This window comes from Miscanthus floridulus, chromosome 2 (genome assembly GCF_019320115.1).
Source record: "Miscanthus floridulus cultivar M001 chromosome 2, ASM1932011v1, whole genome shotgun sequence".
NCBI classification, from domain to species: domain Eukaryota; kingdom Viridiplantae; phylum Streptophyta; class Magnoliopsida; order Poales; family Poaceae; genus Miscanthus; species Miscanthus floridulus.
The window spans coordinates 96695330-96719999 of record NC_089581.1 but is presented as its reverse complement, the minus strand read 5'-3'; the positions used below and the strand labels follow the sequence as shown (position 1 = coordinate 96719999).

Below are 24670 nucleotides of genomic sequence, written 5' to 3'. Positions count from 1 at the left end.
TCAGTGCTTTTCTCACTTCAAATCGAGGCCCGTATGCTGTCTTCCCCTCGTGCTACTCGTCGCCGTCAATGACGCCACCGCCAAGCTCACCACCGGCCATGCCGGTCCGCTCTCTCTCTCTGATCTATTTCTAGCAGTTCAATCTTGATCCAAATGGCCAAGATTGGCCACTACCCCTTCAGCCGACAATCTTTCAAAAGAGCCCTCAGTTTCACGTAATAGAACCCGCAGTCCATAGCGTGTTTTCGAAATACATTTTCTCTTTCTGAAAGCGCATAATTTCTCTATTAGATCCAAAATACGCTTTCATCTATTTACAGTTTTGTCAGTATTTTCTTTAGGCCATAACTTCTCAGTTTTAACTCTGATTTGACCCGTTTAAGTTGCATTAGATTCATAATTGTGTAATCTACATGTTTATCTTACTATTAACATGTTTTCAACTTTTGAAATTTGAGGTTAGATTTAATCTATTATGTTATTAAAGGAAATCTTGTTTAATTTGTAACTTCTTTGTTATAGCTTCGATTAGTGTGCTTTTCACGTCTGTGTGTTCGTAGCAATGTGTAGAACATATTTAAAACCTTTTTACTTGTTGTTTCATATGTTTGGTGTACTATTCTAATTTAGTTTTATTATTTGCTTCATGTATGATTGCATGGATGCTTATGTGGTGTTCTATGATCATGTCCAGTCGGTGAGCTATATGTGGTGAATCCAGAAGCAATTCATTGAGGGTTTGGACTAGAAGAAGGATCTGAGTTTAAGGCAAGTATAGCATGGGATCTTCCTTGTTGTCCTATTCACCTTTAATCATTTAATTCATGATGTATGTGTCTACCTTGGCCAACATAGTAATTTTCCTAGCTATTTGATATCCTGGATTCCTTGTTACCTATGGGGTATTGCATTGGGCAGTATGATGCTAGTGCTAAAACCAAGTCCATGATCTTATAACTTGACTAATGGTATATGCAATAAACACTAAAAGATGCTTTTTAGCAATATGGAACAAAGGGGGCTAGAGCATTGGGCTATTTTTATGGTGCTCTAGATTCCTCTCCCTAAGGACTTATCTGTAAGCGAACATCTAGGACTTATAGTACAACTGTGAGGGCTACATGGCTCTGGCTTTAGCTCAGTATGAGGACCTTTTTCTAGCTTGTTAGAGGTTACCTTTATGGTGCAAGAATGGCTTGCCGAATCGGGTATTGTGTGGCCTCTGTCCCCATGTGTATAGGTTGTGCATCATTGTGCCATCCGGTAGGGGAGCTCTACATCTGTTTGCTGAGTGAATCTAATGGACAAAACTTGTTAGACAAACCTTTGAAAGATTCATAGTGAACCCTACCAACCTTCCTTGGTAGTGGGTCAAGAGGTTGGCCGCCTCGGGCAAAAGGGTAAATCACGACCCACAGTGAAAGTGTACAACCTCTATAGAGTGTAAAACTGGTATATCAGCCATGCTCATGGTCACGAGTGGCCTTGGACCCTTATGGAATAGATGATGAACACTGATGATAAAGGTGCTCACTAATAATTACTATTTATGCTATTCATTATACATGTTTACCTGATCATGTGTTTACATGGGCTTGTGAGTAAATTTGTTGCTACTCAATTGCTAAAATCATGACTCACTAAAAGCTAATCATAGTTAAATCAGTGTTAGTCTTTGGAGCCTCATGAACTCCATGTTATATTTGTTGAGTATGACATGTACTTATGCTTGCTTTACTTTTTCAATACTTTGGAAAAGTCCTGGATGGGTACCAGATTGCTAGAGTTTGGAGGAATTAGGCTTGTGATCAATAAGTCAGTTGTCCCTATGGAATTGGAGTCTTCACCCAAAGATCGGAGTTGTCTTTCCACTGTTTGCTATCTAAGGTTATATTCTTTATACTAAGTATGTTATATATTGAGCATTGTCTATTGATATTACCCTTATTTGTAGCTATATGTGAGATTTGACTTCCTGGGCTCACATATGGTGTGTATCTGGTTTTGTTCTTAAAACCTAGTGCTGCATTCAAAACATCTCATGTCATGTTCATCCCTACCTTTATGATGAGCTTAACTTGCTAAATCTCTAACAAGTAAAAATTTAAATAATTATGCTCCTTTGGGTCACCATACATATTCTTGTTTCCACTTTAATGAACCTATCTAGTCTTTCAAGTTTCCTTGTTCTGTTATAAGTATGCTTCGAACTATTATTCAAATATAATTATTGAATCAAAACATACCTGTATTGAATTCGGTTGTACATATGGACTAACCCTTGCAAGAAAATATTCATATTTTGATGGGAATGTTTGGAGATAATTCATAGAAACAAATCAAGGTCTAAGGAATTCTTGAAAACAATTTCACACATCTTTGCCTTAACCTTGTTGAAAATTTGAAGTAGTGGTGAATAATAAAGACATATTATTTAAAACATGGGATAAAGATTCTATGCTAATTAAAATGTTAGAACTAACTCTGTTATAGCATAGAGTATGACCTTCAGCTCTATGACAACACTATCCTTGCTTTGAATCATTTGTATATTCCTTCGGGTATGTGTTGTCGACTAATCCTTTATAGAGAAGAAACAATAAAAGAAGTAGAAGGTCCAAACAAAGTGTTGAGATCCACAAAAGAAAGGACAAAAGGATGGCATGATGAAAGGATGAGAAAAGGAGTGCGACATAGAAGAGAAGATGCTCATGAACAACTCAAGCAAGGAAAGCTTCAAGCAGGAAGAAAAGATCACCACATAGGTCATCTACCCTTCATCATAGGGTGTCATCACACTCCAATGAAGAAGGTAACATCCTAAGATAAATGGTCATTATTTAAAAAGCTTCCCTTTGATCTCGGTATTCACATAAATAAGGAAACAAACATGGTTGAGTTACAACTTTGCTGGATTTAACCTGATTAACTCAACATATTTTGTTCCTTAAGTTTGTTCATAGCACCACTTTCTTGATCTGATAGTATTAACCAAATCAGCTAAAATGTTGCATATCATATCCCTAGAAGATGATAGTCAAAATCATGTAAAGGTTGATACATTATGTAAAGATAGACACTCCTTCCATAGGTTAAGCAATTCAATCTTTTCTGCCAAATATACTTAAATGCAACATTCATGCTCAATCTTTTGGTCCAACACCCATGTTATAATTAAACAAGGCGCATAACATCAACTTCACCTTATTCCATGTGCCTAAGGTTAGAGAAGAATGAATAATTTTTTGGTTCTATTGGCGTTTTCCCACCAACAGAGCCCACACACTTGATCTCTACCTTGTCTTCATAAGCAGGACACACTTCAAGCAAAGTGTGGGGGAAGACAGTTGATTCCTAAATTCTACAAGTGAAAGTTCTGAACTGGTAATAATGATGCACACAATATGTCGCTAGTTTCTCCTACTGATGGTTGACTTCAAAACACTGAAAAAGGAGGAGGAACAAGTCAAGAAAGAATGAACTAGTCAAACCTAAATCAAACTCAAAACCAGGATGGGTTTGGCAAAATAAGGTGGCACCACCAGTGGAAGCACCACTACTAGAGGCACCACCACAAAAATCCTCATCTTCAAGAGCGAACTGAGGTACTCGATCAATGAACTTCCACAATTACCAAGGGCAAGATCATGAAACAACCTCAAGTGGGCATCAGGGAGGATGCATGTCTTTCTCTGGCCAAGGGTGTCATGGCTCTTAGGAGGCCTACCATCGCTTCAACAACATACTCACAACCATTAAAGAGATAAATGCTGCCATACAAGGTACGTTACATAATCATGCACAATGGCAGGTAAGCATGGGACACTAGATGGCCAGCCTTCAGCCTACAACAACAACAAAAATCAAAATTGGGAGGCTCTGTTCCAGCACCTCCACATCCGGCCACCTCGTTGAGCAACCACGACAACAACCAGCTTGGGGGAGAAGGCATCCCCTGCGTATCTAGATAAGTATTTTTTTCCTTTTATTATTCTTAGTTTGCTTTATATATATTATAAAAAATGATGAATAACTAAAAATGAAGTAAAAAGTTATCTTTATAGAAATATATATAGTTACAATGTGTGATCTAAAAATGAAAACAAAATAAAAAGGGTGTCTAATAAAATAAAAAGGATTCCGAAGATAATCATTTAAAATATAAATGATGAGTAGTTGCTCTATTATAATTCCTTTTAAGTACCTAGTTTTCATCCTTGAATTCACCTGAGTTTTGGATAAGATTGTTTTGATATAAGGATTTACTCTGAACTTGAAACCCGTGGGTAGCATATGCTTGATCTAAGTCTAGGTAATTGGTGGATATGATATGAGAAGGTCTAAGCTACTATTTATCTTATTTCAAATGGCAATAAAATTCAGGAGATTTATCTTTTCAAAAAACTAAAATACTATATGATGAGTTCCTATATGACAAGCTTAAATTCCCACCAGAGCCATACATTTTAGGCTAGGAAAACTTTCATATATATGCTGCTTGTTTTGCATTTTGTCAAGCTTTGTTGACCCTTATGAGAGATTTGTCATGCTCATAAAATCAAGATCATGCACACAACACCCACATATGCACTACTCCTACACTGGGAGTGGGCACAAAACATGCCTTCCATCTAGATCCACTTAATAATGTTCTACACCTACACTAGAAGTGAACAAAAACATACTTGATAGGTTTTCCATCCACCAAATAAATGCTTGAAGTTTTTGTAAGGTATCTCTCAAAGTTTTGTTGCGGAAAAGAGACATGGGGCTATGCAAAAGTTATTCATAAAAAAGAGAAAAAATAGTTGAGAAAAAATGGACAAGTGTCCGAGATATTTAAAATAAAGGGTACTTAGATGCCCACCTGAAAAAAGAGAGATGAATAAGATAGCCCCTGTTCTCTAGCAAATATTTTCATGTTTTCAAAGGAGAGAGATAAGTTTTCTAGGAGCAAAGTAGAATTAGGTTAGCCACTATATATATTCACCATATATCCACATATATGCACATCTTGATTTGATTGTATGACTCAACTCTTTTTGGATCTGAGGTTTGACTTTACAATATATGTATTGTAAATATGCCCTTTCATGTTTTCTCCACTCCTATGAGCTCCACATAAGCCTTAGTTGTCGGAAGAGAAGGGCATAACATCTTTATTGCCTTGGTGAGGATCCACAAATACTACATATTTTGAGAGACTTGAGAGTGTCATACAATGGAATCTCTGAGTTTAATTTTGAAAACTTATAAAAAACTTAGGAACAATGGTGGAACAAAGAACTTGAGACATAGTACTTGACTTGATTGTTCTGTCTTTCAATTACTAAAGACCCAAGTGAAGTCTAAGAAGCCCCATGGTTGAAGGTAATATGGGTAAGTTTGAAAGTCAGATTAGTTTATTCTAATCCAAAGGAGATTTTTTATTGAACACCTGTGTACTTTTGAGGCGTGACAGCACTGTAGCAACTCCTGATCCATTGTTCAAGTTTAACTTTGCTAAGGGACTAGCAAAGGTTAAGTGTGGGGGAGCTTGTTGACAGTCATTAACATCAACCATAAACCGTCAACATATCCCGCATATGTACTTAATTTCATCACCAAACATAGGAATAGGGGGTTTAACTAATGAATTCTATGAGCTTTGGTGAATATGTGAATGTAGGAGGATTTATCCAAAAAACAGCCCCTGGAACCACCGTTATACTCTCCAAACAAGCAAACCGACATTAGAAAGAGATTCGGCTCGTGAAACCAGCAGAGAACAATTCAAGATGGAGTCTAGAAGCTTCCATTGGAGGGTGGGGCCCACCTATCACAGAGATAGGCCGGTCGACCCAACCTGTAGGCTGGCTAGCCTATGGGTCCCACTGGTCAGTGTCGCCTTTCTACGTCAGTCTCCCACTGCCTTTTAGAGTCTATCTCCGCCATTTGTCAAGGTTGGTTCATCCAACGGTGATCGAGGGAGTGGATGCAGATTGATGATGGGGCAATGCCTTGCCCCCTACTCCATCTCTCCTATAAATAGCAACCCCTACCCCCCTCCCTAGAGACATCTTGGAAACCCTAATTCATATCTCTCATTCAGATCAACACACACTAAGAGGATTGGGTCTAGAACTCTGCAATGTAGTAGACTAGTAGCTCAGGAGTGAGGGTCGAGTTAGGCTCATGCTCAAGCTCTAAATCTAGTCTTGGAGGCTCGACAAAGCCTTGTATCTTCACTTCTACATCTTGTAAGACTTATTACTTTGAATCTATATCCTGCTTACTTTGAATCTATATCTTGCTTAGTTATAGGTTATCAATACTTTTGTGTGTGGGTTCATAGAGCACTTAGCTTGCTAGTTTACCGGATAGCCTAAGTAGCCAAGCTTCGTGTAAGCATGGTGCTTATACAATGCTCTACCAATGAGTACACCCTGTTCCCTAGTTGTGTGGTAGTAGCGGGAGGTGACAACCCTGTCTATCCTTTGTAGTCCACACTGAATTTAGTAGGTTCTTAAATTATAGGACCATAGTCACATTAGTACAGTTATCTTTTGCGGCATCCCTATTGGTATTTATTAACTTATCACTTGTTTAGTAGCCACCTATTATAAACCTATATCTCCTAACATTACTTTACTAGGTTGTCATCCCTAGTGATGATGCCAGAGATGCTTGTTGGTACTACATAGCATTACTACTAGAATTATACTAAGTAATCAATGGACGTCAGTAATCAATGGAGGTATGTCGATAGTGTCTCATGAAATCATGGGCACAAGAAGACATCCCTAAGCCATTAGAGATGAAGCTTTCATGCAAATACCAATGAGGTTCCTTCTTTGACCATCAAGATGGCTGGCATATCACTAACAAACAAAGAAGAACTCTCCGCTATGCCATTAGAGGGAAAAGACAACCAAGGAGGAACTTGAGTTTGCATCTCAAATGGACCCCAACTCATCAACTAAGAATCAACAAAAATCAAGAAAGGCTGATGGAAGAAGAGCATGTAATTGTCTGTATCCTCATCAGATGGTGCAAAGACAAAGCTTAATATAAGGAAAGGTCCTGCTCAATGGACCATGAGCTCTCACCAACAGGTAAATCGGACATACCTCCTTCAGGTAGTTCTATCACTAATCAACGAAGTAAAAAAGGAAGGATAAAAACATAAGGTATGTTCAACCAAACATGATGCAACATTGAATCACATTCATATGAGAGTTCTATCATCCAAACTTGCTTTTGCACTCTGCAAAATTCAAGTATGGGGGATGGAGTTCTTCAATGTAACACCCCAAAATTTGCAAGTTTTTTAATAGGCTAAAATGATTTAATTAAGCATTTTTGTGAGCATGCAAATTTAGAAAAATAAAAACTTTGTTGAAATTAAAATCAAATATAAGGTCTAGCTGCATGTTTGTGCATACATGCTGCTGCATATTTATTTGTGATGGTGGGGTTTGATCAAATTTTCAAAAGGATTTAAATTTGAATCAAATTTGGATTTGAAAATGAAATTAAAAAAAGGAATTCTTCCTCTCCTTCTCCTTTTGGGCCCAGCTCAGCCTTGCTTCCCCGCTGGCCTAGCACCCCTTCAGTAGTAGGCGGCCCACTTCTTTTCCCTTCCTTCCCCGCTTCCCTCTCTCCCGCAGCGGCACAGTTTCACTTGGCCCGGCCCAGCCAGCAGCACCCGCGCAACCGCCCTCTCTCCCGTGTCTCTCCTATCACTAACTTGTGGGACCTGCTTCTCAGTGTTCTCACTATCTTCTTCCTCATGTTGTGCCCTCGACAGACTCTCACCGCTGCCAAGGAAGTCCACCGCCACCACAACTCTGACTTGTCGTGTGCCCCACATCTCCCCAGCCTTTAATACTGACTCCCCGCACCATGCTGCCTGCATCCTGAGCCTCAGAGCAAGCTCCAATCTCGCTGAGTCACCGTGCTGAGATGCAACCCTAGTGCCATCGTCCACCACCACCCTGCTGAGTACTACGCCACCTCCGTCCGCTCCGCGCCTCGGTAAGATGACTAGTTGAGTTTGCCGCCCTCTTCTCTAACTCCCGGTGCTTTTCTCGCTTTGAATCGAGGCCCGTATGTTGTGTTCCCCGTGCGCCGCTCATCACTATCAATGGCACTACCACCAAGCTCACCACTGGCCACGTCGATCCGCTCTCTCTCTCTGATCTATTTTTAGTCGTTCAATTTTGATCCAACGACCGAGATTGGCCGGTACCCCTTCGGTCGGCAATCTTTCAAAAAGAGCCCGATAGTTCGCGTAATAGAACCCACAGTCCATAGTAGGTTTCTGAAATATGTTTTCTCTTTTAGAAAGCATACAATTTCTCTGTTAGATCTAAAATACACTTTCATCTATTTATAGTTTTGCCACTTTTTTCTTTAGGCCATAACTTCTCCATTTTAACTTTGATTTGACCCGTTCAAGTTGCATTAGATTCATAATTGCGTAATCTACATGTTTATCTTACTATTAAACATGTTTTTAACTTTTGAAATTCGAGGTTAGATTTAATCTATTATGTTATTAAAGGAAATTTTGTTTAATTCATAACTTCTTTGTTATAGCTTCGATTTGAGTGCTTTTCGCGTCTGTGTGTTCGTAGCAACGTGTAGAACATCTTTAAAACCTTTTTACTTGTTGTTTCATATATTTTGTGTACTGTTCTAATTTAGTTTTATTGTTTGCTTCATGTATGATTGCATGGATGCTTATGTGGTGTTCTATGATCATGTCTAGTCGGTGAGCTATACGTGGTGAATCCAGAAGCAATTCATTGAGGGTTTGGACTAGAAGAAGGATCTGAGTTTAAGGCAAGTATGGCATGGGATCTTCCTTATTGTCTTATTCACCTTTAATCATTTAATTCATGTTGTATGTGTCTACCTTGGCCATCGTAGTAATTTTCCTAACTATTTGATATCCTAGATTCCTTGTTACCTATGGGGTATTATATTGGGCAGTATGATGCTAGTGCTCAAACCAAAGCCATGATCTTGTAACTTGACTAATGGTATATGCAATAAACACTAAAACATGCTTTTTAGCGACATGGAACAAGGGGGCTAGAGCATTGGGTTGTTTTTTTGGTGCCCTAGATTCCTCTCCCTAAGGACTTATCTGTAAGCGAACATCCGGGACTTACAGTACAACTATGAGGGCTACATGGCTCGGGCTTTAGCTCAGTATGAGGACCTTTATTAGCTTGTTTGAGTTTACCTTTATGTTGCAAGAATGGATTGCCGAATCAGGTATAGTGCGGCCTCTGTGCGCATGTGTATAGCTTGCGTGTCATTGTGCCATCGGAAAGGAGAGCTCTACATCTGTTTGCCGAGTGAATCTAATGGCTCTAACTTGTTAGATGGACCTTTGAAAGGCTTCATAGTGAACCCTACTAACCTTCCTTGGTAGTGGGTCAAGAGATTGGATGCCTTAGGCAAAAGGGTAAATCATGACTTAGTGAAAGTGTACAACCTCTGTAGAGTGTGAAACTGGTATATCAGCCATGCTCATGGTCACGAGCGGCCTTGGACCCATGCAAAATAGATGATGAACACTAACAAAGACGGGTATATCAGCCATGCTTGGTGGGGCGGCGGTGGATGGTGGCGCTAGGGTTGCGGCTCGGCGTGGCAATTTGGCGAGATAGGAGCTTGCTTCGAGGCTCGGGATGTAGGCGGCATGGTGTGGGGAGTTAGTATTTAAGGCCAAGGAGATGTGGGGCGCATGGCAAGGTGGAGTCATGGTGGCGGCGGACTTCCTTGATGGCGGTGAGAGTCCGTTGTGGGCATGTCGCGAGGAAGAAGATGGTGAGGACGTTGATAAGCACATCCCACAAGTCAGTGACAGGAGAAATGCAGGAGAGAGGGTTGGCTGTGCGAGCATTGCTGGCTTGGGTGGCCCAAGTGAAATTAGGCCGCTATGGGAGAGGGGGAAGCGGTGAAGGAAGGGAAAAGAAGTGGGCCACCTGCTGCGGAAGGGGAGCTGGGCCGATAGGGAAGCAAGGCTGAGCTTGTCCAAAAAGGACAAGGAGCAGAAGAATTCCTTTTTTTGAATTTCATTTTCAAATCCAAATTCAATTCAAATTTCAATCATTTTGAAATTTTCATCAAACCCAACCACTACAAATAAATATGCAGCAGCATGTATGCACAAACATGTAGGTAGACCTTATATTTGATTTTAATTTTAACAATGTTTTTATTTTTCTAAATTTGCATGCTCACAAAAATGCATAATTAAATCATTTTAGCCCATTTAAAAAAAGCATGCAAAATTTAGGGTGTTACATTGAAGAACTCTATCCCCCATACTTGAATTTTGCAGAGTGCAAAAGCTAGTTTGGATGATAGAACTCTCATATGAATGTGATTCAATGTTGCATCATGTTTGGTTGAACATACCATATGTTTTTATTTTTTCTTTTTTACTCAGATGATTAGTGATAGACTACTTGAAGGAGGTATGTCCAATTTACCTGTTGGTGAGAGCTCATGGTCCATTGAGCAGGACCTTTCCTTATATTAAGCTTTGCCTTTGCACCATCCGATGAGGATATAGACAATTGCATGCTCTTCTTCCATCAACCTTTCTTGATTTTCGTTGATTCTTGGTTGACGAGTTGGGGTCCATTTGAGATGTAAACTCAAGTTCCCCCTTGGTTGTCTTTGTCCTCTAATGGCACGATGGAGAGTTCTTCTTCTTTGTTTGTTAGTGATATGTTGGCCGTCTTGATGGTCAAAGAAGGAACCTCATTGGTATTTGCATGAAAGCTTCATCTCTAATGGCTTAGGAATGTCTTCTTGTGCCCATGATTTCATGAGACACTATCAACAGACCTCCATTGATTATTGATGTCTGTTGGCATGAGAATGTGACTATCAAGAATATATAAATATATGAATGAAAAGGATCTGCAAGCGCATAGATAATTATACCATTGTAGCACTTCACTCGGGAGTATTCCAGGTATCGTTATTTATATTTTTACCACAAGCAAGGTCTAGCATGGACATGTATTGATAACTTATACTATTGATGGACAAGTAAACCATAACCAATGTTGTACTCATAACAGGGTTAAGTCATAGGATATATATATATATATATATATATATATATATATATATATATATATATATATATATGATAAGTATTGATCATTAATAATGATAAATCACTCAGAGTACTCCTTTCTATGGCATTAGCATGGTCAAGAAGAATATTAGAGGAATAATTCCTAAGTCATTCTTAATTACAAGTCAAAGCATACATTGATTAATGCAATTTCACCTAGTAGTCATGGCTAAGGTTATCTTTATATCTAGACATAAGAGATATTACTAAGGAAGATTAAGAACAGAGCTTGTTCTTCCATCGTAACCGGACCCTACTTGCACCTATATTCGGGGAGTGGACTACAAAGGACTCAATGGGAGTGTCACATCCGCGATCTACCACATGACCTAAAATATAGGGTGTATCCGCAAGTAAACAACGTATAAGCACCATGCTTACACAATGTCTACCACCCACCCCATGTACTTTAGGGTAAGCGCTATGCGAACTTATGCATAAACATAATGATAAACTAGCTATACTAAGTATATAATCAAAGTAGATGTTGAACATTATAACGAAGAACATGAATAAGATGAATACTAATATTGTCATAACAATTGTAAGTAGCATATAAAAATAATGGGGGTACAAAAGAGAGGGGGTACAAAGATTATACCAAACCACGCTCTTGACAAGATCGGGAATCCAAAAGAGACCTAGCCTAACTAGCTATGCCCTAGAATATGGTGGAGCTCTGTTATGCCTAGGGTAGCAGGGGCTGGTATATATAGCTCGGAGAAACCAATGTGAGCCCTTGGCTCAAACTGACTTCAAGGATGGTGTAGATGCAACCTAGGAGGTGGTGGAGAACCGATATTCAAAGTAGGGGCACCTGGCAGCCTCTGCCCCTCTACCTAAGCGTAGAGTCCTCTCGAGTCTTCTGGTGTCCATTTCACTATGGATAAGCGCGATTAAATCTAACTTGTAGGTCCACCTTGATGGTTTTCTGAATAAACCCTATAGAAAATACAGATTCACCAAAACTCGTGGAATTTATTAGTTTAAACCCCGAGACCATCGTTGGTGACTACATTTATGCGCTTATGCATGTTATATTGGCAGTTTATAATGGTTGTTAACTACCATCAACAAACTCCCCCAAGCTTAACCTTTGCTAGTCCCTTAGCAAAGTTAAACTTAGTAAATGGATCAGGAGTTGCGTTGATGCTTTCACTCCTCAAGAGTACACATGCGTTCAAACAAGAATTCTCCTCTGGATTGGAATAAACCAATCTGAGTTTCAAACTTACCAATATTATTTTCAACCATGGGACTTCTTAGCCTTCACTTGGGTCTTGAGCAATTGAAAGATAGAATGATCAAGTCAAGCACTATGTCTCAAGTTCTTTGCTCAACCATTATTTTGGATTTTTTATAGATTTTTAAAACAAAACTCAGAGCTTCCTTTGTATGACACTCTCAAGTCTCTCGATATATGTGGTATTTGTGGATCCTCACCAAGGCAAAAGTGATGTTATACCTTTCTCTTCCTACAACTAAGGCTTATGTGGAGCTCATAGGAGTGGAAAAAGCATGAAATAGCATACTTGCAATACATATATTGTAAAGTCAAATCTCAGATCCAAAGAGAGTTGAGTCATACAATCAAATCAAGATATGCATGTGTGTCGATGTATGGTGGATATATTTGGTGGCTAACCTAATTCTACTATGCTCCTTGAAAACATATCTCTCTTTTGAAACTTGAAAACAACTTTGCAAGAAAACATGGGTTATCTTATTCATCTTTTCTTCTCTTTTTTGGGTGGGCATCTAAGTACCCATTGTTTTAAATATCTCAGACACTTGTCCATTTTTTCTCATCTTTTTTCTTTTTTATGAATAACTTTTGCATAGCCACATGCTTCTTTTCTATAAAGAACTTTTGAGAGATAAGAACAAGAACTTTGGAGCATTTATTTGGTGCATATCCTATCAAGAATATTTCAGTGTTTACTCCTAGTGTAGGAGTAAAACATTTTTTGGGTGGATCTAGATAGAATGGCATGTTGTTGCGCCTACCCCCAGCGTAGGAGTAGTGCATATTTGGGTGGTGTGTATGTGATCTTGATTTTAAGAGAATGACAAACCTCTCATAAGGGTCAACAAAGCTTGACTCAACTCAATGCAATGCAAGCATCATATATGAGTGGAAATTTTCCTAATCTAAATATCATATATTGCTCTGGTAGGAATTCAAGTGCTGTCAGGAGCTCATCACGTAGGATTTTTATGTTTTTCAAAAGATAAATCTCTAGAACTTTAGTGTCACTTGGAACAAGATAAACAGCAGCTCAGACCTTCTCATATCATATCCCTCAATTACCTAGACTTAGATCAAGCATATGCTATCCACGAGTTTCAAGTTTAGAGTAAATTCTTTTATCAAAATAGCCGTATCCAAAACTCAGGAGAATTCAAGGCTAAAAACTAGGTACTTAAAAGGAATTACAACAGAACAACTATTCATCATTTCCATTGCAAGAGATTAACCTCAGAATTCATTTATTTTATTTAGCTCTTAAAAATCAAACTTAAAGAAAACTTAACACACCTTTTATTTTGTTTTCAAAATTTAAGATCACACCTTAATATATATATATATATATATATATATAACTAACGAAGATAAATTTTTATTTTGCTTTTAGTTTGTTATGCATCTTTTTATTTCTTTAGCAAATATGAAGCAAACTTAAAAATAGTAAAACCAAATGGGAAAGAAATACTTAGCTAGATACATGGGGGATGCTCCTCCCCCAAGTTGGATGTTGTTGTGGTCTTTCTTAGAGTGAGTCTACTAGCATCTGTCTAGAAGTTGTGTTCCTCGTGCAGCGAATGTAGCGACAGTTCAGGAAAATGTACTTCAGATGGATGGCTTTACTCTTGATCATCCTACAAAATATTCCAACAAGAACACTAAAACTCGTGGCACAGATTAGGATAAGGGGTTAGCAGTCAGCCATTCAGAGATTTTTTGTCCTTGGGGGTTTAGACAGATTTCCTAATTGGCAAAGTTCTAGCAATATGTCTATTTAATATTTTTTGGATTTTCTTATTTATATAATGTAGAAAGAAAATATGCATGCATGATATATATTATTATTATTTTTATGCCACCACAGTGAATACTCCCTTGGGCTTTTACACACCGAGAAAAGTTTTCACATGGAGCTTAGGCTTTATGATGTAATGCTGTCATGAAAATTTTTATCTTCCTTTTCTAAATGCAATACTAATACAGAAAAATAAATATGCTAAAGTGAAAAGTAATTCATGCAATACTAAAAAGTAAATATGGATAACTACTAATGTTACCTCATGGCTAGGGTTCAGATTTTTAAGTCCTCCAGACAGGACTTGGCTGGAGAAAAGTTCCTCACTCTTCGGGTGCATTATCCGGTCTCAACGATGGAGACCCAAATGGCTGCACATCTTATGACAGTGTCTTTGATGGTGATGTCACCATCTCTTTCCATACCTGCTTGGTCTGTGGGCTTGACTTAGGCGGAGTAGGTTCATCTTTCACAACTTCTTCAAGTTCTTCATCTTCTTTCCATTCATTCTTTGGAGGTTGATTCTTCCGGTGTTGGGATGATCGACGTCTCCTCCTAGAGCGGGTCTTCTTGGGCTGTTTATAAGTGGTATAACTATTGAAATAACATCGTACCTTTTCTCTAGGGAATTGGAAGTGGACTTCTCCAGATCTAACATAGATGATTGTGTTGGTTGTGTTGAGGAATGGTCTTCCCAATATAATAGGTGTATCATCTTCTTCTGCACCCATGTCTAGAACCATGAAGTCGGTAGGGGCAAACTGATCATGTATTCTTACCATGACATCTTTTGCAATTCCTTCTAGAAATCAGATTCATTGGTCTACCATATGCAATAGCATATATGTAGGGAACAAAGGTTCATCACCGAATAAGTATTCATACGTTACCTTGGATATTATATTGACACCTGACCCAATGTCACAGAAGGTCTTGTGAAAAAATCTTTGTCCAATGGTACACTCAATCGTAAGTATGCCTGGATCATCCTTCTTAGCAAGGAATGGTGAAGCGAGGAGGTGGCCATACTTTGATCGAAGTGTATTGATCATGTTAACTAATTCTTCTTGAGGTTGCCTGGCCTTGTTCTTCCTCCTTCTCCTATTGTTCTTCTTCTTGGTCATTGTTGTCTCTTCGAGCAGGTATGGCGTCTGTGGATGTCCAAGAGATTACAGGATGCAGTTCTTGAAAGAAAATTTCTCCTTCCTATCCTTGATTGTGAAACAGATCTTGGCACTGTCTGCATGGATGATGGCTTTTGCGGTGCTTAGGAAAGGTCAGCCCAAAATAATGGGTGCCCTTACATCTCCACCTATTTCTAGAACCACAAAGTTTATGGGAACAAATGATTGTCCCCCTCAAACAAAGTCATCTTCAAGAACTCCCGTGGGGTAGCAGAGTGACTGATCTACAAGCTACAAATGCATATTTGTGTACAACAAAGTATCTCCATTAATTAGATCATAAATTACCTTAGGCATGATGTTGACACTTGCTCTGACGTCACAAATAGATTTTTGGAAAATGTGTGGTCCAATGGTGAAGGGGATGACAGGTCTCCCTGGATCACTCTTATTTTCTGGCAAGGTATAATCTATCCACCTTCCCATCGATGGTTGTATGTAATATGCTACATTGTGAATATAGACAACACTTGTAGTTTCTAGATCTTCTGGTTGCCCTAGAATCTTACCTTTATCGGATAGAGGAACAACAACTACTAGCTGAGTTATTTATGATTCTATCATTTTATTAAATCTATGCTGGTTCTTAATGGCAGAAGCAAATCTATCCATTCTATTATTTATGTTCTCTAGAATCTTATCATTGGTAGCTACCTTTCTAGATAATCCCTCCATAAGTTTGGATTGGCCAGCAATTAATTCTCTCAAGGGTGGTTGATTGAAATTATTAAAATTATTACCTTGATAGTTATCTTGGTAGTTTGGACTCTGTTGTTGGTTCCATCCTTGATTCTGTTGAGCATGAAAGTAGTTCCTATTGTTGACAAAGTTCACATGATCTTGGGTTTCCCTGAATGCCTAGTGTTTCCACATACTACACACGTCATGCGAGAATCATGAATGTGCATGACTTCTTGGTTCTCTTGGCTCGATCTTCAAGCTTCTTCATCAGTAGGTCCATCTTGGCAGACAACATGTCTACCTCCTTGGGTTGATGCATACCTCCACTCAGGTCTAAAGATGTTCTTCATTCCAACCTTGGTTGGAGGTCATCTTCTCAACAAGAGCTATTGCAACTGGTATGGTGAGTGATAGGAATGCACATCTAGCAGCAGTATCCATAGTCTCATAGGTACTATTGGTCAACCCATGGTAGAAAGTCTGCATGAGTAGCCAATTCTCCATCCCATGATGAGGACATTCCGCAATGTAATCTTGAAAGTGTTCACATGCCTCAGGGACAGATTCCTCATGTTGTTGATGAAAGCTTGAAATTCTCCCACGTGGAGCATTGGTCTTGCCTGTGGAAAAGAACTTTGCTAGGAAGGTAGTGGAGTAGTTATCCCATGTAGTATTTCTATCTTTGTTGGCATAAAACCATTGCTTACTAAAGAGCCACACTAACCAAACTAACAAGCTCTCACAACTAGCTACACTAAAGAGCTTGACAACTAGTTTGCGGTAATATAAAGAGAGTGAGCAAGAAGGTTATACCACCATGTCAAGAAAGGAGCCAATCAATCACAAGAATGAATAACAATGAAGACCAATCACCTTGGAATCAAATAATAACACAATGATTTTTTACCGAGGTTCACTTGCTTGCCGGCAAGCTAGTCCTCATTGTGGCGATTCACTCACTTGGAGGTTCACGCGCTAATTGGCATCACATGCCAAACCCTCAATAGGGTGCCGCACAACCAACATAAGATGAGGATCATAACAAGCCACAAGCAATCCACTAGAGTACCTTTTGGCTCTCCATCGGGGAAAGGTCAAGAACCCCTCACAATCACCACGATTGAAGCCAGAGACAATCACCAACCTCCGCTCAACGATCCTCGCTACTCCAAGCCATCTAGGTAGCGGCAACCACCAAGAGTAACAAGTGAATCCCACAGCAAAACATGAACACCAAGTGCCTCTAGATGCAAACACTCAAGCAATGCACTTGGATTCTCTCCCAATCTCACAAAGATGATGAATTAATGATGGAGATGAGTGGGAGGGCTTTGGCTAAGTTCACAAGGTTGCTATGTCAATGCAAATGGTCAAGAGAGTGAGCTTGAGCCGGCTATGGGGCTTAAATAGAAGCCCCCACGAAATAGAGCCATTGTACCCCTTCACTGGGCACAACACGGGGTGACCAGACGCTCCGGTCATATCAACCAGATGCTAGACCTCAGCGTGCGATCACGCGACGCGTGACACATGTCCCCTCTCTTCAAATGTTGATCGCCCGATCCCAATGGTCAAGTGATGACCGGACGCTGCAGCTCAAAGTGACCGGACGCTGAACCCCAGCGTCTGGTCATTTCTAGTAAGCATCCAGAGACGACTTTTCACGACCGGACGTGTCCGGTCATGCTCGACCGGACGTGTCTAGTCGTGCTCGACCGGACTCACCCAGCGTCTGGTCACATGGCGTTTCCCCTGTGCATGACCATTTTAGTGTGACCGGATGCAGCCAGCCAGCATTCGCTCGTTTCAGCGCCAGCGTCCGGTCAATGATCGACGCTGCGCTTTTTCTGCTGCTACTGATCGGACACGTCGGTCCTTCAAAGACCAGCATCCGGTCACTTACAGTGACAACGTACACCTGAGTTCATGGCACCGGTGAAGTTCCTAACCCTTGCTCAAATGTGCCAACCACCAAGTGTATCACCTTGTGCACATGTGTTAGCATATTTTCACAAACATTTTTAAGGGTGTTAGCACTCCACTAGATCCTAAATGCATATGCAATGAGTTAGAGCATCTAGTGGCACTTTGATAACCGCATTCTGATATGAGTTTCACCACTCTTAATAGTATGGCTATCCAACCTAAATGTGATCACACTCTCTAAGTGTCTTGATCACCAAAACAAAATAGCTCCTACCATTTATACCTTTACCTTGAGCCTTTTGTTTTTCTCTTTCTTCTCTTCAAGTCCAAGCACTTGATCATCACCATGGCATCACCATCATCATGTCATGATCTTCATTTGCTTCACCACTTGGAATGTGCTACCTATCTCATGATCACTTGATAAACTAGGTTAGCACTTAGGGTTTCATCAATTTACCAAAACCAAACTAGAGCTTTCACATGGTGTAGATTCCGATCTCAAAACAAATTAAATGTATGACACGATCATTAATAATCTCTAAACCTCACATACCCATACAAGATAGAGAAGCATGTGTCCAGGCACGGTATGGAAATTCAATTTCTAACGAATCGATGAACTTCTAGATGATTTGAAATGCATTCCATGATCACTAAATAATATATCTTCAAGTTGCAAGTTGTCTATGTAACCAACCAACAAGTTGAACGTCCTGTTGAAATGCATGGGTAATTTTGTTAGTCTATATCTACATGTATACCAAAAACTAAAGTACAAAAATTCCTTTCTCCATCCATTGGTCCACCATCCCTCACACCAAACCTCTTGTTCTGTTACTCACTGAGATCCTTCTCACTCTCATGGTCATATCTCATTCTCATCCCTCTTCTTGTGTCCCTTAGTTTTTCATCTTAGTTTCGAGTTGCAAAACATTCATTGGTGTCAAACCATCCATATGGTGACTTGGACGGCCGAACTTGAGCCCATGCATGTCATGACACTTAGCATGCACGCATGTGGCTAGCCTTCCACCCATTTTTAGGGCCTGTTTGGTTCCCCTGCTAAAGTTTAGCTACTAAAACCAATGACTAAACTTTAGTCACCCCTATTTGGTTCTAGTGACTCAAAGTGATTAAAGGCCATTAAAACAGTTTAACAAAGACCAAACTACCCCTAATGAATGCCCAAATTAGGGTGTGGGACTAGCAATAATGAGGGGCAACCCTTGTCCATTCAGCACTTTAGCCCACTTTTAGCTACTCTTAGGTGACTAATGTGACTAAACTACTTTAGTCACTTTTTAGTCAGTTTGTTTGGTAGTCTAATAGCTAAAGTGACTAAAGTTTAGTAGCTAAACTTTAGCAGGGGGAACCAAATAGGCCATTAACCTTTCAACAGATGTAGACAATAGACATATATTTAAGTTGAGTCAATCTCCACTCAATTTCACAGGATTAATCCTTTATTGCAGCAAGCATTTATTATGGGCCTCATGATTTAACTAAAATAAGATTGGATTAAGTCCAATTAAATATAACAAGATAGCTAGGTCTATATGACCACACAACATGTTGTACATCTCGTTGCAATGTGCAGGCATGTTTTACCTGTTTAAATGGCTATTTAGAAGCAACAATGACTAAACACCAAGTGATCAAAACTTTTTATACTGGTTTAGCACAATCTAGTTATATTAAATTGTCATGCCTAATTCGACCGCCTTGTTCATTAGGTCTCTCTTGGCACTGCAAATTGTTGAGGCTACATCTATATAATTCTATTTGATCACCTTTGTTGGTGGTCCTTAATGACCATATCCGACCACCAAATTATATCCAAAATAGGAGAAATATACAAACTTTTGACACATGCATTTACTATTGATGTATTTTCACATGTATTGGATACTTAGTGTTTTGTAGGACATATACATCAGATACATGGGAATATAATCAAAAGGTGCCATCCAGAAAGCATAAAGTAGAAAAGCACAAAACAACCAAACAAAGGCCCAAGCAACTGACGAATCTAGGCTAAGCATCGACGTGGGAGGAGCCTGAGCCTAGCCACTAGCCCACCTGGCAAAGGCAGTGGCTAGGCGAGCCAACTAGGGTGTGGCCGCACCCTGGGTGCACTCAGACCCTAGGCGGCATGGCCCAAGCCGATCCTCCATGGGAACTTGCATGGTGGCATGCTGAGGTGGTATAGGGTAGTTTCCTAATTTACTAGGGCTAAACCGACCTCTAGCTTGTATAAGTAAGAGGGGTGGAGCTCTCTCCCAGCACACACCTCATTTGGGGCCTCTACCTCACTACCACATCTTGTACTCTTTTTACTTTTTAGTAGTATTTGGAGCTAGCAAGAGATATCAAGGAGAGATTGGCTCCTTGGGAGAAAGAGAGAAAGCTTGGTATGAATACAATGAGAATTTCTTCTAAAGTCATGTTCTCATATTATAAATATAGTTGTGTTATAGAACTAGAGTATAGTTTTTATGTTATAATCATGACATATGAACTAGCGTATAGTTTCTATGCTATGATCTTAACATGTGTAACTTTATGCTTAATCATTCATACAATTTGTATGAGTAGAGGTAGAGCTATGTTGAGGTGGCGGTTCATCATTCCTTTAGGTTTGCCCATGTCCTACGCTTGTTGATCCATAAGGTCGGAGTCCTAGGGGGATATGGGTAGTTTTTTTTATACATGGGCATGGCATCCAGGTGCATGGGAACCTTTGAATATGATGGTACTCCCCGATTGAGGGATAGGCGGTAGGTGGTAATAGCCCTATCCATCCTTTGTAATCCTCTATGTTTGGGTATTGTGTTGGAGTCTTAAAGTCTCGCGCTTGCTAGTAGAACATTGCTTAGAGATCTCCCTGTCCATCTTACACTTAGGTCTAGCTCTAACCATGCAATTTGTATGATCATGAACTACTCTTTGCACGGCTATATTAGAACATGCCTGCTCCACCTAGGAACATTCTTTCATTCTTTGTTTTCCTTTTATCCTTGAGGTTGTCCTAGATGTGTGTCCATAATCCTTGAAATACATTTTTACCCCTATCATAGAATATTGGTTCACTATGCAACTATGTAGTATTGTTCATATTCATGCTAGAATCTTACACCTTGCCTTCCTTTGGGAAAATATAAATAATGATAACCTAAATACTTCTGGGTGAAATGCTACAACGAGATCCATGCACTTGTGGATATTTTCTATAATCATTAAGAACTATCGTGTTGGTGTTTGGTGTTTTCGGACCACCGACGAGTAAATTTGTATTTTTGCGTCTCGCTCGGATGGTGTGCTTGGAGGACACAAGGGTTTATACTAGTTCGGGTGGAACATCCCTACATCCAGTTCGCTGTTGCTTGTGTTACTGGCACTTGGTTTGCAGTAGGGGTTACAAATAGGCGAGAGAGGGAGAGGATCCCAAGTCTCTGATAGAAGGAGTGGACGGGTGCTGAGAGCTCGCTTGTTGCTTAGCCATGTGCTCGTTCATGCTCTTGTGTTTTGATTTTGTCCCCTTTCATGGGGCATCCTACTTCCCCTTTTATAGGCAAAGGGAAAATGTGGGTTACAGTGGAGGAATAGGAGAAGAACAAGACAGAGAGAGAGAGGAGAAGGCTTCCAAGGTCACCGAGTCCTTCTCCTTCATCTAGATCTCATCGATCCTATAGATGTCAACAGGGATGGCTCCATGTCATGGCCCTATTCATCACTGGTGCCATGCACAGGCATCATCTGCCGATCATGGCATTCCACTACATCTCGGTGGACATCGTGGTGAACTAACACACCTGTCAGCGTCCATACGAGGGTTAGGCACAACAGCATCGGCATGCATGACACTATTCTTGATGTGAATCCCTAGGTATGGCCCATCATGGCTATGGGTTGCATTGAGGCATGCAAGTCTCTTCCCTAGTATCAAGGTTTTGACCCAGGCCCATACGCTTGGACCCAGAGTGGTTGGTGGTGGTATGGCTCCTTGTCGGACGAGATGGAAACTGCATCCTTGGGGTCAAGCGAGACAAAGCCGTTACCCAAGGGGTTGGATGAGACAGAGCCCACATCCTTGGGTGAGACAGAACCCGCGTCCTTGGGGTCGGGCGACACAGAGCCCGCACCCAAGGGTTTGGGCAAGACAGAGCTTGTGGCCTTGGGTGAGATGGAAACTACGTCCTTGGGTTCGGCGAGATGGAGCCTGCACCCAAGGGGTCAGGTGAGACGGAGCCCATAGCCTTGGGCAAGATGGAAACCGCATCCTTGGGGCTAGGTGAGATGGAGCCCGTACCCAAGGGGTCAGGCGAGATAGGGCTTGCTTCCTAGGGGTCGAGTGAGGCAGAGCCTGAACCCAAAGGGTCAGGCAAGATGGAGCCCATGGCCTCTAGGTCGAGCGAGGCAGAGCCCATGACCTCGAGGTTGGGCGAGACGGAGTCTGCTCCTTGGGGTTAGGCGAGGCGGAGCTCGTGGCCTCGAGGTCAGACAAGATGGAGCCAGTGACCTCAGGGTCGGGTGAGACCTTTTAATACATCTCGAGCCATCCAGGGGACTCAGCGTGGGTGCTAACTTCCTTGCTTTGGGTATCCCTAATATTGATACTAGATAGATGTTGCTAAGAAATACCAACTAGCATTTCTGGTGCCACTGTTTGGGATGGATTCTATCTCCAAACTTGGTAGTGATGCTAAGAAATGCCAACAAACATTTCTGGCGCCATTGCTGGGGAAGGCATAGGTGAAAGGAATCTAGTAGAACATGATCATGATCACATGCATGTAATGGTAGCCATAGTTTATATAGGCTAACTCTACTTGTTTTCTTCCTCTTGTGGATGAAAATAGGATAGTGTATGACCGATTTCGTCTTGCCAGAAAACTACATTGAAAATCCAGAGGTGCTCCTAAGGAAGAACAGGTCCCATACTGCTTCTTTCTCCGCTACTCCACTGGTAGTTAGATTAGTCAGCCCACACCATCTGCTACTACTTCTATGGCCAAGTCACTTCATGCCTACTCCACCTTTGCTATTGCCAACATGCCCGTTGGACCCACTGTCAACATAGGCACCGAAAACTTTGAGCTTCGCATTGGCCTGATCATGATGATGTAGGCAAACTAGTTCTATGGTTTGCCTAGCGAGGACACAAACACACAGTTGCAACACTTCCTTAAGCTGTGTGACACCATTGTCATAAAAGACATCACACCAGCGAGCATCAGGCTCCATCTGTTTCCCTTCTCCCTCATGGGAAAGGCAAAGCAGTGGTTCTACAAAGAAAAGGAAGCTGTTAACATGTGGGACAAATGTTCCATGATGTTCCTCGTGAAATTTTTTCCCATGGGCAAAACCAATGCCCTAAGGGGGAAAATTTCCAATTTCTAGCAGAATTCCATAGAATCTATCCCTGAGGCATGGGAGAGGCTACAGGATTACATCCAAGCATGCCCGCACCACAGGATAGAAAATTGGCTTATGCTTTAGAACTTCTACGATGGGCTGACGTCCATGTCGAAGGGGCACATTGATGCTGCTGCTGGAGGAGCCTTTCTTTCCCTCACCATCGATGAAGCTACAGCTCTCATCAAGAAGAGGTTGTCCAATCAAAGCTAGGGGAAGAGTGAAAACAATAAAAAGGCATGCCGACCATGAAGGAGGTGGATATGCTAGCCACAAAAATGGATTTGTTGTTGAAGAGACTTACGAGCGTGCCACCGACAAAGAAGCCATGAATGGCACCGCAAAGGCCATGGACTCACAAATGACTTGCTAAGTCTATGGTGAAGTTGGACACTCGGGGAACAACTGCCCCGAAACCTATGAACAAGCATCATATATCAACAATGGGTTCCGATAGCAGAATAACAATGGGTGAAACAATCAGTCTCGTTCACAAGGAGGTAACAATAATTACAATTCAAACCAACCCTCTTTAAAAGACCTGGTCTTAGGTTAGGCTAAAATTAATGAAATTATAACTAAAAAGATAATGTTTAATGATAAAATAATTGAAAATATAAATTCTAAGATTAAAAGTTTATCCTCCCACGTGAAGAATCAATTAAGTTTTAATAAAATGATTGAAACTCAAATTGCTTAAATAGCTGCCGCTATTCCTGTCAACAGCATAGGAAAAATCCCAGGGCAACCCGAGAATTCCCTGAGTTTGTTCATGTAGCTACAGAGCAATAAAGGAGAAGTCTTGCCAACAGGATTATAAATGTTGAGCCCTTGCCGAAGATAAATCGGTAGGTATATTTTAAAAATTAAAATTTCAAAAAAAAATTACAATTCAAAATTTAAAATTTTGCTTCAAAATAAACTTTTCAGAAAAATAAAATAACAATCATTTTCTGTTAGTATATAGTTTTCAATTACCATTTCTCATTTTTCAAATATTTATGAAAATTCATAATATAATAAAAGCTTTGTTGGAAAATCAATTTCATGAGCAAAAGTTCAAAACCAAGGGAAGCACCAATGGTTGCATCTTCAAAATGGCCATTGGGAGCTACCAGCCAAAGGGGGCAGCAGCGGGTGCACCAGGGGTGCGACCGCACCTCGCCTGCTACCTATGGCGCTGCTGCTGCTGCAACGGCTCCTAGTCATTGCTCCCTCCCCCTCTCGGCCGGTGCTCTGCTCTATAAATCCTAAGAGCTCAAGGTTGAGGC

At 40.5% G+C, this 24670-nt stretch overlaps 2 non-coding genes across 2 annotated transcripts; one reads left to right on the top strand and one right to left on the bottom strand.

Annotated features, from left to right (window-relative positions):
* The first annotated feature begins 16557 nt into the window (after positions 1–16557).
* On the top strand, positions 16558–16666 carry LOC136540980 (small nucleolar RNA R71). The gene has a single exon (XR_010780097.1). It is a non-coding gene; the product is annotated as a small nucleolar RNA R71 (small nucleolar RNA).
* A 6688-nt stretch (positions 16667–23354) lies between these two features.
* LOC136541161 (small nucleolar RNA R71) lies at positions 23355–23461 on the bottom strand. Its single transcript, XR_010780254.1, has one exon. It is a non-coding gene; the product is annotated as a small nucleolar RNA R71 (small nucleolar RNA).
* Positions 23462–24670: the final 1209 nt, after the last annotated feature.